The sequence below is a fragment of the Dreissena polymorpha genome, chromosome 4 (assembly GCF_020536995.1).
Source record: "Dreissena polymorpha isolate Duluth1 chromosome 4, UMN_Dpol_1.0, whole genome shotgun sequence".
NCBI lineage: Eukaryota > Metazoa > Mollusca > Bivalvia > Myida > Dreissenidae > Dreissena > Dreissena polymorpha.
In genome coordinates this window covers 44,998,242-45,017,094 of record NC_068358.1, presented here as the reverse complement: position 1 = coordinate 45,017,094, position 18,853 = coordinate 44,998,242, and the positions used below count along the sequence as shown (strand labels likewise).

Below are 18,853 nucleotides of genomic sequence, written 5' to 3'. Positions count from 1 at the left end.
TGGATCCATTGGGTCAAGATCAAAATCACTGTTTATATAAAAAGAGTTCTTTTGAGGGATTTTTTAAATGGTGTGCATTGGTAGGTTACGAGCAGCTGAAAAACTAGCTTGGTATGTCACAATTATATAAAGTAAATTTAAGAATTGAAATGTTGAAAAGCTGGTTTTATTAAGCGTTTTGTTTTCCATTGAAACTAAAATTCGGATCCTGCGATAACTCAAAACGTATGTCACATGTAGCTAGATTGATGAAGTTCCTATTGTGAAAACGTTAACCAAATAGAGGAATGCTGTAATGTCTGAGGCAAAGCTCTTGTTTTTCTGAAAAATGCAATCACACATTTTCTACAACAATGCACTGGTGTCAGGGAATACTCTGCCTTCTGCAGTTTTAAAATAATATACACAACATATTTACGATAAGGAAACATCATATCATGCGTTTAACTGTCTCCCAATCCTTAGGTCAAAGGTAAAGGTCACAATAAGAGGTTTGTTTGGTAAAATGAATTCCAACCAAGATCGGTTATTTTTTATTTATTAGTATATGAACTTATTACACATTTATTATTTGATCTGTAATAATAAATTGTTTGCTATGGTGATCATAAAACATTGCATTTTGACCATACATGACTTCTCAAAAGTTCTTAAGCAGCTGGTTTAGCTTTAGCTGAAAATAATTTCTGTGAAATCTTTTATTTTGTCATCATAAACTTTCATAGTTTTCCGAAATGACGTCAATACTTAAATTCGCTGATTTTGAGAAGAAAAGGAATTTTAGTTGGTCATTTTCCAATTTGCTTGTTATACTTGTACGCTATAATTCGCAGTGGGGGGCTACTTCGGAGTCATTTGCAGGAAGTGGGCCCTGTTTATCACATGCCACGAACTTGTCTATTGTTATGAAGTTTTAGTCCCTGGCCCTTCCTATTGCATGTCAATTAACTTATACATGATTATGTTTAGCGGAAAATGGGATTAAAATACCGTGAACGAGTGTTTGAAGCAACAAATCCAATTTCAAATAAGTCTTTTTTTAATTGCAATCATGGCAAAGCTGACAACAATCTCTTCATCAGAATTATAGAATCTGTTAACATTATGGGTAATAATAAGCGTAAGAAAGTCATATAGTATAATCTGCAAAATCCCTGAAAAACACCATTCAAACAATTGGTAATAAATTAATTAACAATAAGCGCTAACCCTAGCGATTGTATCTTAACGAAAAAAAACAATAATGACACAGCTTTACTTCATTTGCGTTTACAGGAAATGTAATGTGTCAGTTAAGTGCACAGTATAATGTATCCCCATTTTGTAATACTAGTAACTGGAGTTATCTAGATTGCTAAACAGACACAGATTGTCCTTCATGCGTGCATTAATTCAGTTTTTTTATTTGTACATAATTAGTTGTTGCGAACTTAAATTCGTCAATTGTTCTAATGGCAATATGCACTGAAATTAATGTTTATGAATAATAATGGTGTCACAGTATATAGAAATTAATAATTCATTAAAGCCCCTGTCAACAAGAACCGAAAATCATTAAACTGTGAAATAAACATTTTTTTCTTTGATGTGAACTGATTTTTTTAGGATAGTATAACCATTTTTGATAGTGACGCATGAATTATTATTTTTGAATTTAATGCATTTTAAATGAATAATATATTTTAAATATATAATAAATAAAGATTTCTTTGGAAATCTTTGGTGGAGAGTTTTAAAATTGTGCAAGTTAGCTGTGATAAAGGAGCAGATAAAAAGGGGTAACGGAAATGCTTTGATAAATGTTCTTTAATGAAAACGCACATGATTATATGACAGCGTTTGTTAATGAATCAAAAATAAAGAGGAAACTGTATATTTTGATGTTGTCCCAAAAGACAAATGATCCTAAGTCAAGTTTACCCTTAAAGTTAAAATATATTCAATTCAAACACAGACATTAATGCACTTGTCTCCCATGTGACTAAACTGAAATGAAAGTTGCTTTCTCCACAACCATAATCTAGCTTTAATATATGTTGTAAGGCCTTAATCACAATTTACAAATACAATAATTTACTATGTGTTACTCTTTGTTACATTCCAATTCAATCTGATATCACGATCTTGATGGAAAATTAATTTTAGTCAATTCTGTAATTTTAAGCCATTTCAAACCAATAAATAGTGATTTATGATTTTAATTGAGATTGCCATGATTGAACTCAAGTTTTGATAATATCACCACATTAACATCATAATTAATACCAGGATTTCAACCATGTCTTGAGTCGTGATCGTTGATACCAATCAAAACATGAAAACATGATTGCTGAATCCTCTTTGTGAACGTGGCTGACGAGACTTTTGATGGGCTGATAAGTGCCAATAAGTTTTCTTCAATTTACACTTCCTGATCAACTTAACAAGAATAAATCTCATTGAAGCTTTTCGTTACTCTTGTTTGACAGTGAAATTAGACCATTCTAAAAGGAATTTATTATGGTAAATAAACGCTTGCTTTAAAGGTTCTTAAGTTCACATCCTAAGCTTAATTAGTGTGAATGTTTGTTAATATACATACCATATTTGATCCTGTTTTAAACACTTGTCGACTGAACATAATCCAATGTAGGCTTAATTGGCCTTTTTAGTTATAATCAAAGAAAATGACTTTTTTTACACTGAGAACTATATCCTCTGGAAGAATAACATTGAGTTATGTCTAAGGTCAAAAAAGTTTAGCGGGAGTGAAATATATACTTAGTGTAGGCTTGGTTAAAAAGTATTGCACATACTTGATTTATTCCAGATGCATCACATGTAAAGCATGTATAGAAACTGTGCGATTAACAGTTACCAACGTGTTTTCTGCACCCAAAAGGTGTGTTTTAGTTTATTCCCAGACTGCCAGTCCTTAGCACTTTTTTGGTATTAGCTCTCTGACTTAATCATGTTTCATATATATCATGTTAAGTACGATAGGAAAATTATTTAGTAAAATAATTAATAGTCGATTGAACATGTGGGGTGAAACATACAATGTGTACAAAGAAGCTCAAGCCGGATACCGAAAAGGCATGGGAACTGTTGTTAATATTTTTGTACTGCAGGGTATTATTAACCATATTTTGAATCAAAATAAAAAACAATAAACACAGCTTTTGTCGATTTTACGAAAGCATTTGACTTTATAGTAAGAGATATCACATGGTATAAATTGATAAAATTAGGGGTACGTGGTAAAATGTTGAATATAGTTAGATCGATGTACAATGTTGTTAAATCGAAAATAAAATTTAGTAATGAAATCAGTGACGATTCGTGTACATGCTATTTGGGAGTGAGACAAGGTGAATCTTTATCGTCATTTTTGTTCTCAATGTATTTAAATGATATAGAGGAACATTTAATGCTAAATAAGTTTGAAGGAGTTAATCTTGGTATGTTAAAACTGTTTTTATTGTTACATGCTGATGATATTGTATTATTTGCAGAATCGGAAGCCGCACTGCAAAATGGATAAGATTTATTAGAGCAGTATTGTACTAAATGGAAGCTATGCGTTAATGTGAATAAAACAAAAATATTGATTTTTAAAAAAGGAGGACAGAATAGACGAAATTTAAATTTGTATTACAAAGGACACATTTTAGAAATAGTGAATAGTTTTACATACCTAGGCATAGTATTTACCACTGGGGGTTCTTTTTCATTAACGTATGATGCACTCTCAGGACAGGCTCTTAAAGCAATATACAAGCTGAAATCTAATTTACTTAAATACCCAGATATATCAGTTAATCATAGACTTGATCTTTTTATAAACTTATTGAACCTATTCTAAGCTATGGTTGTGAAGTATGGGGGTTAAGTAATAGTGTTCAGATTGAAAGAATACATATACGATACTGTAAACAAGTGTTAGGTGTGAGGTTGCAAACACAAAATAACTTCGTTTATGGAGAACTGGGACGTGTACCGTTAATAAATAAACGTATCATTTGTGTTTTAAAGTACTGGTTTAAAATATTACAATCCGATGATGTCAAGTACATAAAAATTGTTTACGATATGTTATTACATGATCATGATATATACCCAGAAAAAAAGTCTTGGGTTAAATCTCTCAAGGATGTATTAGACAGATTAGTTTTTAGTGATGTGTGGTTTTTTCCAGGGGTAGTAGATATTAAGATATTTTTATCAGTAGCTAAACAACGTATTTCTGATATGTTTTTGCAAACCTTGTCAAGTGAAATGGAAAACAGGACCAGAGGTAGAACTTATAGAATTTTTAGTAGCTTTCAGTTACAACCATATTTAAATTTTGTAAATGTCTCAAAATTTAGGATGGCGTTAACTCGTTTGAGAGTATCTGCCCATAGACTTGAAGTGGAAGCAGGGAGATGGCACAAGCCTGAAAAGATACCTTTTCAAAATAGAAAATGCAAACACTGTAACGTCCTTGAGGATGAATTTCATTTTTTACTTGAATGCCCAACATTTATTCATTTACGTAAGAAATACATAAGTAAATACTATTGGAAAAATACAAACATGATAAAGTTTATCGAACTCTTACAGACTGACAATGAAAAAAGTGTACGAAATCTATCCATTTTTTGTTTTTAAAGCATTTAAATTGAGAGCTGACTTATATTATCAGTAGTTTCTCTCCAAGTACCTTCATTTATTTATCTAATTTATATATAAAAAATACAATATACGATAAAGTGTGCATGAATTTGTTGTATTAAGCATTTGATCTACGTTATGTTAACAATTCTGTACGCAACTGACCATTTGTGAATATATTGTGTTGTAAAATGTGTTTACTCATGGGCTTAAAGCCTAATGTATGTTGAATAAACTCTAAACTCTATAATTTTCACCAAACTTTATGAAAAAGTTAATAATAATAAAATGTAGGCGAAGTTTAATAAGCAGTGAAATCCAACCAGGCACTTTATCTTCTATTTAGAAGGAGTGCTATATCTGAAGAAGAAGTGTACTGACAATCAAATGATAAGGGTCACCAAACATTTATAGAGAACCAATACAGAAGTGCTCAATATTCTAGATTGTGGGTAATATTTTTGGGAGGTCCGTAAAACACTTATTTAGGCCTAAAATTGTGTACAATACAGAAGAAATGGAAAGGCCTTGGCGCCATACTACAAGGTGTATGGGAAACGTCAAATGTGGTCAGTGTGAGGGAAGGGTTATTATTTGTCGCCTAGGTGATGACAATGACCAGGTCACTTACTACTGAGAAAATTGCCATAATAACGACCTGAGCATGCAGAGGTATTCCGTGTTTGGCAATGTTGTGCTGCTTTTATTTTGAAAATGTTTGTAAACCTGTGAATAACTATTGTTCGTGCTAAAAATGTGTAAATATTCAAGTTGTGGTGAATTACAGTAGAGTTAGCGATTGTGGTCCGCGATTAATCGCTTAACAAACGCTAAAAAAATAAGCGTTTTTTACCGATTTAACAGCTTAATAGATTTTCTGCGGTTATTAAGCGTTTTAAACAGATTTCATCGGTTTTTAAGCGCTTTCATGTGTTGAATTGCGCAACCACTTTTGTTAAGCGATTTTACGCGATCAATCGCTACGCATGCGCATTTGTTCATACCGCTGAAAAGCGCTGAATGGGCGGAGCCTCACAGAGGTAGGTGTGTCATACAATATTTATTTATAGATCCTTGCTTATCCCAAAGATCTATAGATATGCTTATCCGTGTGTTATCCATTTTCAGTTTGAACGTTATAATTATTTTTACTTGTATTGTGTATCAAACTAAAGTATATGATTTTTAAGAAATATCATCTCTTATTGCAAATCCTAACACAAATACTGAAAAAAATATCTGTAGGATACTGTTTGTGGGATAAACATAATTCAATATTAGATGAAGGGATTGACGTGAAATACGATCACAATTTTATTGTCCGACTTAATTCTCGTGTTTGATAACGAAGAAATGTGTCGTAATTAATTGTCGATGGAAACAGTATTTTTCAAATAAAATATTTTAAGAATACCTTTACAATGAGCGTGCTGATTGACAGAAAAAGCAGAAGTGTCGTGTTTTTTGTTTTGTTGTTTTGTTTTCTATGAGAGCCGTAATGTTCGTTTATATAGTATGTAAGTACATTATAATGACTTGAGAATTCATTAAAATGTTAGTCAGTAAAATTCTAACCACACAAATATTGTTTTAAAACGGAAACCTATTTTCGCGCATTGTGGGACGATCGTCGTTTAATTAAAACGCGTTAGTTGTAAGTGTTACTATTACTGTTTACTTCTGTGTCTATTTGAATCATATTAATTGATTGGTTATGACGGATTAATATATAAGTTTAAAAGTTTACTTTTTTAAACTAAACATCTTCATGACTGCATTTCTGACTCAGTAAGCTGTCTGTGAGTTGTTTTCGTTTATTAAATTTCTGACAGGATTGGTTGTACTGTATGTGTTTGTATATAAATTTCACAAAAAACATATACCGACACAATTGTGCTTCACTGAGGATGTGATTTTAAGACAAGATGATTTTTATTGTTTACAATCGGTATTTTTCGCGCATGTGCAGTCACTGGTCGGCAAAAGCGCTGGTTACTGATATGGACAATATATGCAATTAGTCATGTAAGTCATGTTTTTATTTTAAACAAATAAGCCAGAACTTCTAAAATGTAAATTAAACACGATTAATGAATTAAGAACTATATCACACAACACCAACATCGGCATTGGAATAGATTGTATTGTTAATTTTTTTTGGTAATAATTAGCGTAAATGATCGAATTATATTAAATGTTATCGATCTGATCATCACATAATAGTTCGTGTTTATTGTTTTATTATATTTTTATCAGTTATAAGGTTATTAATAGAAGCAAAGTTAATCTGCATTATTTTAAGAGTAATACAAACTCAGCACGACTTAGGTCTTGATTTTCATTATACCTGTTATTAGAATTTGACGAGTGATATATTATCTTAATGACGGTATCTACACATGTGCAGACACATGGTGACATCAATTAGCGCTTAATCCACACTTGGAGATCAAAAGATAAGTTAGCGGCATTGAATGTATACCATTTCCAACGCGGAAATGTGGTCTTGACAAGTGCGAGTGTAAGCTTCAATGTTAAGAATTACCGAAATCCCGCTTAAATAACATAAATTTATTTCAGAACTTTTAATGACATATAAGCATTATTAAGTGTGAATTATTTCACGTGTATATGAACAATAATATGGAATGATTTCCACTTTGCGTAACTTAACGGAATTCACTTTTATACGTTAGAACATTGGGATTTCGGTAGCCACTCGGCGTCGAGAGAGTGTAAAATCTAACCGAAATGCCAGGTATACAGCGCTCTTTCGTGTACAAAATATGTTGGGGAAAATGTGTCGTTAATATTTTAGTACATAACATGTGTACATACCAGTGAAGACGTGTTAATTTACGCGTAGTTGCATGCTAGATTTCGGTAAACGCGCACGCGTTTGAGAGCGTGTTTAACGTACCGAAATACCCGTTATAGATAGCTAATATTTTTTTAAACTAATAGTTTCTGCATTTCCATTATACCTTAATGACACAATCCCCTTTAACCAGTGTTATATGGGATTAAAAAGTCCATTAAAAAATCACCCGCAATATCGCGTAATCTGTAGGCAAAGAAGCCACTTTGATATTTTCTAACCACTTATGCCTCACTTATACCTCAGTCACAAATAGAGACCGATCGCCGTCCGATCAGCGGCCGACGTCTTATTCCGATCATTGGGCTGGCGACCGGGCGATGATCGCACGGGCATTGGGTCATTTTGTTGCATCGGGCGGCGTCCGGATTAATTTTAAGTCTCACTTAAAATTTTACCCGACGTCGGTCCCGGGAAGGAATCGTATTAAGATCGTAAAAAGATCGGACGATCAACGCACCGTTATCGCCCGGCGATCGCCCGACATCGGATTCATCGTACGCGTATCGGCAAAAATCAAGATATTTCACAGGGACATATACATCAGCCGGCGACCGTCCGATTGACGGAGGGCCTCCGCACGATGACTGACAGACACCGGACGGAGCGCGTAAGGAGACCGAAGGATTCCGGTCAATGCACGTGGACAGATCACGTGGGTAGATTCAGCGCCAAACACCTCCATTTTAAAGTCAAGATGCCGAAGAGAAAGGTCGCAGCACGGCAAATGCCACCTCCACAAACAGAAGGTCAGCCCGATGATGGACAGCATGACCAGGAGAAAGAAGAGCCATTACAGCCACATATAAATCCTGAGCAAGCTGAATCAATTGCCCAGTCAAAAAAAATGTCAAACGCCAGTGAATGGTAAGAGTTGCCTGTGGCCGACAAGCGCAAGGTGATGGCCAGCTTTATGCCAATGCTCAGATGAGGCCGTCTACTGAAAACACAAAAATGTATAAGTCGTTTGAAATAGTCTCTAAAATGTTTTCAAAGTCACTCTTTAAATCCGCGCTTTGTGATTCCGCATTTTCACGGCATTAACTTTTTTCAGTTTATGTACTTGGCGCTGTATTTGTAAACAAACAAACCTAATTTGGTAGTGCCTAGATAGATAACCTTATTTTGACAAAAATAACAGGTCATTGATAAAAGTACAACATTGATACAAATGCTCGCAGAATGCCTAGAACTATTACGAATGCATTTCACATTATCCCGAAAGCTCTTGGAATTTTAATTCGAATGACAGTCGGGATCGGTCTCTAGTGTTACTATAAGTATATAAGTACATCAATAAGTATGTCAGACAATTTATACTCACTCTTGATTAATTTGAATGCGAGGCCCGACTCTTGTACATAGTTCTTGAAACAACTCTGGCTTGAGACGCAAATAAGCTTCGAAATCGGCCGGGTTCTCGAGACGCAATTCATGCAAAAGGGTCTCGTATTACCCGTAGAGGGATCGTCTCTGAATCCAAAGCTTGACCCACCATCGTTTTTTACGTCGCTGTGGTTCTTCGAACTCCTCAATTATTACCATAGCAGCAACTACAACGGGGAGGCGGAAAACTACAACGGGCGAGGCATGGTCAGGGGTGATAACCCCAAAAAAGGGTAAGGGTAAGGGTTATGATTAGGGGTCGGGTTAGGGTTGGGTTTAGGCTAACCCAAACCCTAACCCGACCCCTAACACTAACCCAAACCCTAACCCTAACCCTCTAACCCCCCCTTGCGCAATACCATACCATGCCTCGCCCGTTGTAGTTTTCCGCCTCCCACTACAACGTTGAGGCGGTGTCTGGCTATTGCGTGCCTCTCCCTCAGCCTCGTGACTCGCTGATCTCTGTTCATGACCATAAAACAGCCTGCAAATGAAAATTTATGGACTGCACGCATTATATATATATACCATTTTCCAGACGGCACGCTTACCTTGCGGAGTCCGTCCGATGCCCGCAAGGAGCCCGGCCGAAGCCCGCCAGATTGACGTCCGATTTATTAAAACTTTCCGGCTTTCTTGCGGCGCTACGTCGATATTGCGACGATAGCCGTCCGAACATCGGCCGGTTGTCGTCCGATTTACAATTTGACGCTCAACCCAAAAGCTATTCTCAAACTGTCCGATTGCCGTTCGATCATCGGCCGATTCTCGTCCGGCGCCCATAAAAGGCCGAGTTCGTGTCACTCATCGGACGACGACCGGCTCCGACGTGTCAAGTCTTGCCGATGCCTATAGATCGGACACATCGGCCGGCGACCGGATTATTTGTGACTGAGGCATTACAGATAATCCGGTCGCCGGCCGATGTGTCCGATCTACAGGCATCGGGAAGACTGGACACGTCGGAGCCGTCCGCCGTCCGATGATTGACAAAGTTTAAAACCTCAGTCACAAATAGACACCGATCACCGTCCGATCAGCGGTCGACGTTTTTTTCCCGCTCATCGTGCTGGCGCCGGCCGATGATCGCACGCACATCGGGTCATTTTGTAGCACCGGGCGGCGTCAGGAATAATTTTTTATATCATAGTTTGTTTTACCCGACATCGGGCCCGGGAAGGAATCGAGTTGAGATCGAAAAAAGATCGGACGATCAACGAACGGTTATCGCCCGGCGTGCGCCTGACATCGGATTCATTTTACGTGCATCATCACGAGCATCGTCCGGCGTCCGTCGGGCATCGTGCGGAGGCCCTCCGGCAATCAAGCGGTTGCCGGCCGATGTATATGCCTCTGGGAAATACCTTTACTTTTGCCGATACACGTTCAATGAATCCGATGTCGGGCGATCGCCGGGCGATACCCGTGCGTTGATCGTCCGATCTTGTTTCGATCTCAACTCGATTCCTTCCCGGGCCCGACGTCGGGTAAAATTTTAAGTGAGACTTAAAATTAATCCGGACGTCGCCCGATGCTACAAATTGGGCCGGTTTCCGTGCGATCATCGGCCAGTCGCCAGCCCGATTAGCGGAAAAATACGTCGGCCGCTGATCGGACGGTGATCGTTGTCTATCTGTGACTTAAGCATTAGCCACGTGATTAAGTGTCCAGGCGAGATGTCAATTGGATTTACATTCATGAATGATGTCATTTATTGCTAATTGTTGAGTACATTAAAATTAATGGGACGTGTTACACCGTCATTGTGGTTTGATTTTTCATTTGAAAAACGCGCTGAAAACAAACGAATACACGTGTGATTAGATCCAAAGCAGTATCAGTTAAATCTACGTACACATGACGTTTGAATATACGCGTACATGTACTGGATATGGAAATCAGGATATATGAAGAACATCATTTTTAAAAAGATATTTCTCGCAATCATTACCGTCGTTTCAATAAAAATATAGTCTAATATTAAAATCTATATAATGATTTAATAACTCGAGTACTTTGAATACACTTATACGAAATGATAAACTTTACTTTATACACTTTGTAAGAGTCTTTATGGTATGAGATCAAGTAAAATAAAATCATGTTTCTGCGGCAATTGCGACTGACTTCAATAAAATTATAGCGCGCTCGTTAAAAGGCAGACGATAAAACGCCGACCGTATAGATAATGTTGTGTATATATAGATAGAAAAATATAATTTGTATTTTCACTTTTTATAAAATGGCACGTTTGCCAGATCTTAACTTTATCTTCTTTAACGACATATTTATTATGTTTTGCGTTAAAACATATGGGCGTTATTTAGTTACCAAATGTTCATAAATTAATCAATAGTCTGATAATCTGCAAATCAATTATTAAATTTGTGTTGTGTAACATATAATACACGTTAAACAAACACATGTGTTGCTAATATTAACGTGAGCTAATATTTCCTTGGCACAGTGTGATTTCTTTACGTTTTATTAAATTGGATTAAATCATTAAACATTAATCAGTTGCCCTAAACTTGTAAATCTTATATTTTATAAACAATGTAAGCATATTGTATCGATCTTGATAGTTTTGGGGAAAAACATTGAAAGCTGTTTACAAGTGCGCGTTTAATAATGCTTCTTTTTTTTGTAGAAAATAAGTATTAAATTTAGAAAAAAATCTGAAAATATATGTGTCTCCCTCTCTGTCTTTATTTACAATGGCACGTTTCTCAAATCTTATTTTATTGAATATAGCTTCTTTAACGAAATATTCGCGTTTACAACATCTGGGCCTTGTTTAATAAGCGAACATTCAAAAATGAATCATTAATGTGTTCATTTGCAAATAAATAATTATATAGATTGCTGTGTTACAAATAATACACGATAAACCAACACAATTATTTGCTAAAGTTCAAAGTTTAACATAAATGAGAGATAGTTTGTCTTGCTAATTTCACGGCGCGTCGTTATTTTTTGCTTTTCACTGAATGTAGTTAAATCATTAATTAAATAGAAGATATTTGATGGATTTGGTGGAATATCGATTTTAGTTCACGAGTGATCATAATATATAATTTTTTATATGATCACGAGTTAATTAAAATCGATATTTCACCGAATCCAACAAATGTTATGTTTATTTTATGCTTACAAATGATTATTTTGGTATTTTTCCCCAAAATATATTTCCGGTAAAACAATTAAAATTATCATTTATTTTCACTGTGAATTGTACGGTTTTAAACGGTGAATTATCAGTTTTAATTCACTGATATTTTTCGATAAACCACCAGAAAGCATAAAATAACATTGATCAGTTCCCTTACACTTGTAGATCGGATTATATTAACAATATTGGCATATATTTTCGATCTTACCGATATTTTTGAAAAAAAAAAGATATTTAAACGGGTAAAAGTTTACAAGCCCGTGCGTAATATTATACGGGTGTAATGATTCCTTGTTTGTTTATGAGACCTCTATGCTTGTGTGGAAATGAGGTATATATTTAAAAATATAAAAGATATATGTATTTCTTAGTGTTGATATAGATTTTTTTCACGACGCTGTGTGATTTCTTTGCCTCAAGAGTATTAATTTATTAAATACTAAATATTACAAATACTGCGATAATTGATGGCAATTAATTAACTAAAGGGTCTTTTTCCAGTACATCTGTTTTTATTGATTAACCCTGATAATGGTCGCTGCACTGTGACCACAGCAGGGTGTCAACAAACAGAGATATAATATAATACTGTGAAGGCCTCTGTAAAGGCCTACTTTACTTCATTTTCGGACCCAACGCGTGTGCTATACCCATGTTTATTGATACCCTGCTGTGGTCACCGTGCAGCGACCAATATCAGGGGTGATCATTAAAAACAAATGCACTTAATAAATTAATACTTTTGCTGTAATTTACGGAAGAGGATGGTGACCATACATTAATTCATATATAATATATGTAGACGAACAATAAATACATTTGTAAAATATGTAACTCAATCTTCAGGAATTGTTTATACATCTATATTCTGATTGGTAACGTGTACCCGTTTTAAATAACAAATTCAAAACTCTCGATAGGATCGATTATACATGCTGATATTGTTTCTAAAATATAAGATTTACACATGTGCGGCAACTGATTAGTGTTAAATTAATGATTTAAATGCATCTAATGAAACGCAAAGAATTACACCGCGCCGTGAAATTAGCAAGCTAAATAATAACTCACATTAAGCAAATATTTATTTTTTTTGTTTACGAATGAACAATTAAACGATTCACTTATGAATGTTTGCTAATTAAATTAAGCCCAGTTGGTGTAAACGCAACATAATGAATATTTCGTTAAAGCGTATATATTTAAGATTCCACAAACGTGCCATTTTATATTTAAAATGTTCTGAATTAGTTAAAGAACGCTATGCCGTACTATAATTCACGCCAGGAAACCGTCCCGGACGGTTTCCTAAACTGTATCGGACGGTTTTTTATCCACTAAATAAATCGCCCGGTACGGTTTACAGGCGCACGAGCGGTTCAAAATTATGTTACTGTCCAATGCATTTTAGTTAACCGTCCCGTTACTAAAATCATCGTAATATAACATGTTTACAAGGTCAGCCTTTTAAAAACCCGTTTGGGTTACTTTAAAAGGTTAACCAATGATAATCAAACGGTGTTAACTTGTTTTTACAAGTAGTAATTCACCTAAATATTGTTAGTGTATATTCATGTTTGACACATTGATTTCATAACTTCAAATGCTTTATACGCGAAAAGAATAACAATCTTATGTTGTTGTTTTTTTTATATAATATTTATTATAAATAATACGATTGAGTTAAATGTTTTGAAAATTTAAATGATGGTGGAAATTACAGTAATTTTCAACATAATTTGTATAGATCAGCGTTATGTCAACCACCTTTTGCAAACCAGTGGGAGGAGTCTGTCTGCAAAAAGCATGTGCTTTTGATTTTTATTTTCATATTCTTTTTTTACCCGTAAAAGGTACCTTCATAATAAAAAAATACTTTTTGCAATTTCAAACGGAATAATACGATATTCGCTCTTAATTTTCGTTTTTTACAAGAAACTTTCTTGTATTTTAAGTAAAACAACAACATTTATTAGCATATAAGCGTATAAAAATTACTTTTGCTAAAACAGATAAACACATGTAGCGCACAAACTAAAATACATGAATATAAGGAAGTGTCAATATCGAGTTGAAACAGTTATAATAGGGATTCTTCGCAGGAAACGGACTCGGCAGTGGCTCAATAAGCCCCAGGCTTTCTATGCAATCAAGCTAAAAAATATCGGTTGTAATTAATATAAATATTCGTTGTATAAAAATATCCTGATTTAACAACTTACACACAATCATAAATAAAAATAAATCTATTTAGCTGTTAATTGTCTACTGTAATGTTTTACAACCTGTTATCATTTGCGCTTCTAGGGTCGTTAAGCACCACGACGTATATTCACACGTGTACTGATACCTCAACTCTTCGTGAAAAACGCTTTCCTCGATATGACATATACCGACTCGGCAGTAATCATGTGTATTTGACGAGATTTGACAAACAGCTACGCCCCAAAAAACGGCGACCCAATAAAAAAAAATGAAGTTCTAATTCAAGCATAACGAAAGATCCGCCCAGAAAATACAATTGACCAATTAAAATAACACAAATAACTCAATCGGACATATCAGTACGGCGCGCCCACCAATGAAATAAATGGCGATTAGTTCAATCTGGATGCCGAAGGCATGAATTATATTTCATTTTAAGAGATGAATACATAATTATATATAACAGAAATGAAATTTTGAAAGTAAAGGAGGTTATCATTACTTATCTTAACATTAAGACATTATTGATCAATCGATTCTTTCATAAATTAATCTGATATAAGGGGTCTCACGGCCTCTGTCAAAACGTAAACACTGTAAAGAAATTAATTAAATGTATTTAATAAAGTTGCTATAATTGCGAATCGGAGGTTCTTATTTTTTATTGTCTTAGTTTTGCCTGTATTCGCGAACAAATTGAGTGATTGGTTTTATCATTTCCTCCTCATATTAAGCTTGTATCGTTTTGAAAAAGATTCTCCATAGTTTTAAGATAACAGAAAACAATATTGAATCTCTTATTTCTCGTAGTTATAAGGTGACATAATGTTCTTGCAAAGGTCCGTGTAAACAAATACCCATGTAGTATTCATACAGCTGCCTTTAATACTGATTGTGCATGTATAGGCATGTCAGGTTTTCTTTATCAGCGATATGTTTGCATGCATACGAACCTTGTTTCTTTGAATTACCAAATAAATGATACGATTCAAATATTTATAAAAAAAACCACGAACTATTATGTGATGATATTATAGACAACAGAAACTATTTAAACCTTCAAATTTATTAGATAACATTGCTTCGCTTCCTTTTATTGTTCAGGGACCATAGGTACATGTATTGTTCTTCAGTCGTCGCGCGCGAGCATTCAGGGGCGGTTATCCGGGAGTTATCGATTTCTGGGATTGTCTATACGGCGTGCTTTAAATCTATAAATAGGACGTATCTAAATATAGTGCACATAGGCCCCGCCTTTTCATCGGTTTTCATCGCTACGCATGCGCAATGGAATAAGCGCAAACAAACGCAAAACAAACGCTTAAACACGCTTAAAAACGGTTTTAAACGGTTAAAAACGCAATCGCTATTAATCGCAACCTTGTGGAACACAATCGCTAACTCTACTGTATTGTTGTTGTATTTATGAAAACATTTTCTTACATAAAAAATGTATTGAGTTTTAAAAATAAAATAACTTAAGTTTACAAAGTAGGCTTCAAAAGAATTTTGTTTCAACACAAACCTTTCTTATTGTTGAGTGGTTTAATGGACACAAATATTCATGAAACAGAAGTAGATCCAAGTTTTCATTAGTTAGTTGTATATTTTTATAATTTTTGAAGTTGAACATGTGTTCCTTTATATTTTCGAAGTTGAACATGTGTTCCTTAAAGATAAAACCAGAGGTTACACTCATATTATCTAGCAATAGATTGGGTTGTTGTTTTCATGAAACAGATGCACTAATGTCCGTCTCCGAGTCCTGATGTGCAAAAAAATATTCCGGTTTAAGCTCTAACTGTGTCATATATATTAATGGATTTTAATATATTTACATGCTGCAAATGCAAACCATCATAAGGTGACGTGTCACGTGTAACACTTTAATCCCTTTCTCAAATTTCAAGGTCAAACTTAGAGGTCAAATGTTACATTTGGCCATACAACAGCTTAAAAAGTCATGTCTTGGTAGTAGCTGTGCCACATGTTGATGGATTTTACAAAAACTTTGCACAAATGTAACACCGGTACTCCTACAATTTATCTGCACTGAAACTCTGTCGTTCATCATGAAACATAATAATAACCTTTCACAAGTTACCACAATGAGAAGGCGGCTAAGGTATGTAAGACTTATCTCCCTACCTAAAAGGTTCAAGGTTGCACTTCAAGGTAAAATACCAAATTTAACCATAAAACAGCTTGTCCTGACTGTGGCATTTCCAGTCAGTTTATTATTAATGATTATCATTGCTGGCTGATTCATACCTGTATGCAACTTTTTTAAAGGCATGCTTGATAACAGTTGTTGTTTTTTGTTGGGGGGATTATTGTGTTACCAAAATACATTGTTTCTCAAATTCAAAGTTATGCTACTAAACCCAGATAACATTACCAGGTTACTTAAGTCAAGAAAATTGTATTCAACCTTTTTAATCAATCATTTATATGTTAGGTTTTTAGCATTTAGAGTTGCTGATACGGTGACTTTGGTCTGATTTGATGTTTACAAATTTAACCACATAAGAGCAGTCGTCGAAATTCGCACTAGCCCGACAGCAAAAAACTAGTATTTTTTCTTTCGGGCTTGTAGGAAATCCAATATTACAAGCCCGACGTGCTTGTACAATTCATTAAACAGAAAACGAGTTCCGCTTTCATTTTAATTATTTGTAAACAAAGTTTTGAGCAGCTTAAATCAACAACCGCTTATGTTTTAACACACTGCACACACGTGCTGGGCAATCACTGCGCATACAGCGCATGGTTTTGTGGTTTCCGGATTGCTATTATGTACAATAAATGTTTTGCGTTGCATTTGGGACACAGAGAGTAGATCTAATGGCCGAATCATTTTGTACACACCGGTCTTACTGACCTGTGTACTTACGCGAAAGGAATTGTGGGTAGCACTTCTTTTACAAGGCAAAAGCGAAAGAAGGTCAGGTAATCATACTTTTAATAATCGCTATCAGTCTGGATAGAGATTAAAAATCACATTTTAACATAATTAAATAACATTTCTTAAAACAACATTACGTTTTAAACACACAATAAAGAACGGTTTTTCTTTAATTATTAACTTTTTCATTCCTACGCAGAACCATTTTGGCGGAAGCATAATTCCCCAAACCAGGGGAATGTGATGCGTCTAAGAATAGAGGTGACAATAACGTAGTGACGTCACCATCTATGTATAGAATGATGGCCGAACAGTTGTCATTCAAGTACGTCGTTGAGGAATGCTTATCTGAGGTAACTGTGATTGACGCATTTGTCAACTGGCTTTTTGTAGAATAACCTGGCACTTAATTGCTTATATATTTTCTGGTGGTTCACTAGGTTTGCTCTCTCTTTCACATGGATAGATGGGATAAATTTCTGCTAATTTTTTACCTAAACTTTATGTATATATTTATAATTGTGATTAGATTGAAATCCGTTTGTGAAATTAATTTCTTCTTATTTCAGGATCCGAAAGAGGCTGGCTCAGATGACGAGGAAGCTAACTTGGATGGTGATGAAATGAATAAGAGATTTGTATTGTATTCTAAAGATTGAATAAATGAATGCTTCTTTGGATGTTTTATGTTATGTTTATCTGCATTTTTAACAAAAATGTTTGGGCTAGTAAAATCTGACTCGGGCTTGTTCAAATTCCCATAGTACTAGCCCGACTTGCTTGTAGATTTAAATCTGAATTTCAATGACTGTAAGAGGGTCCTTAAAATGCTAAAATCAATATAATTATATCATTATGCGTTGTGTGTTATTATTTTAAATACTTTTAAATACTTTTGTAACCCAAATATTGAACAAATACAAAATGGACACAAATATTCAAATCGATAACTATTGTAGTATCAATTATTGTTCGCATATTCAGGACACAGCTCTTTATAAACAATCTTAATTATAAGGAAGAAAAGTGGCACTTGTGTGTTAATTGCACATGTGGCTCATTGTTTTTGTCCCTAGACTTGTATAAAGTGTTATTGCTAGTGTTTTTGCAGTTATTATCAGAGCACATACTTCTTTTTATATTTATCAAAAAAGTGTCTTTTACCAGTGGTTGCTTCGTGGTTTAAATTTAACAATTTGTTCTTTTGAAGATATTTATACCCCGACAAGGTGGGGTATTTTTTAGTTACTATATTGGTCAGCCAGGCTGAATAAATTTATTTACTTATTAAATTGAACTTCAAATGTGTCATCTGCATGTTGTGGAGATGTGTAAGACATAAAACATTTGTTGGCGATCGTTTTAATTAACAAGTGGTGCAGTGTCAAGTGAAAATATAATAGAATGATGGTAACAAGGGAATGAAAAATAGACAATATAACAAAGTCAACAAGTTTTCTTTTTATTTTATGCTTTTCGATGCTTGAGTATTTTTACATTTTAAACATTCGAATTTTGCGCAATAATAATATCATCGTTTCCGAATAACGACAACATTTAACAATGAATTTATAGATATTTTTTTACTGCTAGTTTTCATGTTATGAACAGTGACTTACCATGTTTAAATCACTGATATTTTTCTTTAAACTAGTTGAATGCATTACAAAAT

At 34.5% G+C, this 18,853-nt stretch overlaps 1 long non-coding RNA gene across 1 annotated transcript; it reads left to right on the top strand.

Annotated features, from left to right (window-relative positions):
- Nucleotides 1-17,151: 17,151 nt before the first annotated feature.
- On the top strand, nt 17,152-17,995 carry LOC127877188 (uncharacterized). Its single transcript, XR_008048282.1, has 3 exons — nt 17,152-17,225; nt 17,381-17,534; nt 17,751-17,995. It is a non-coding gene; the product is annotated as an uncharacterized LOC127877188 (long non-coding RNA).
- The last annotated feature ends 858 nt before the right edge of the window (nt 17,996-18,853 follow it).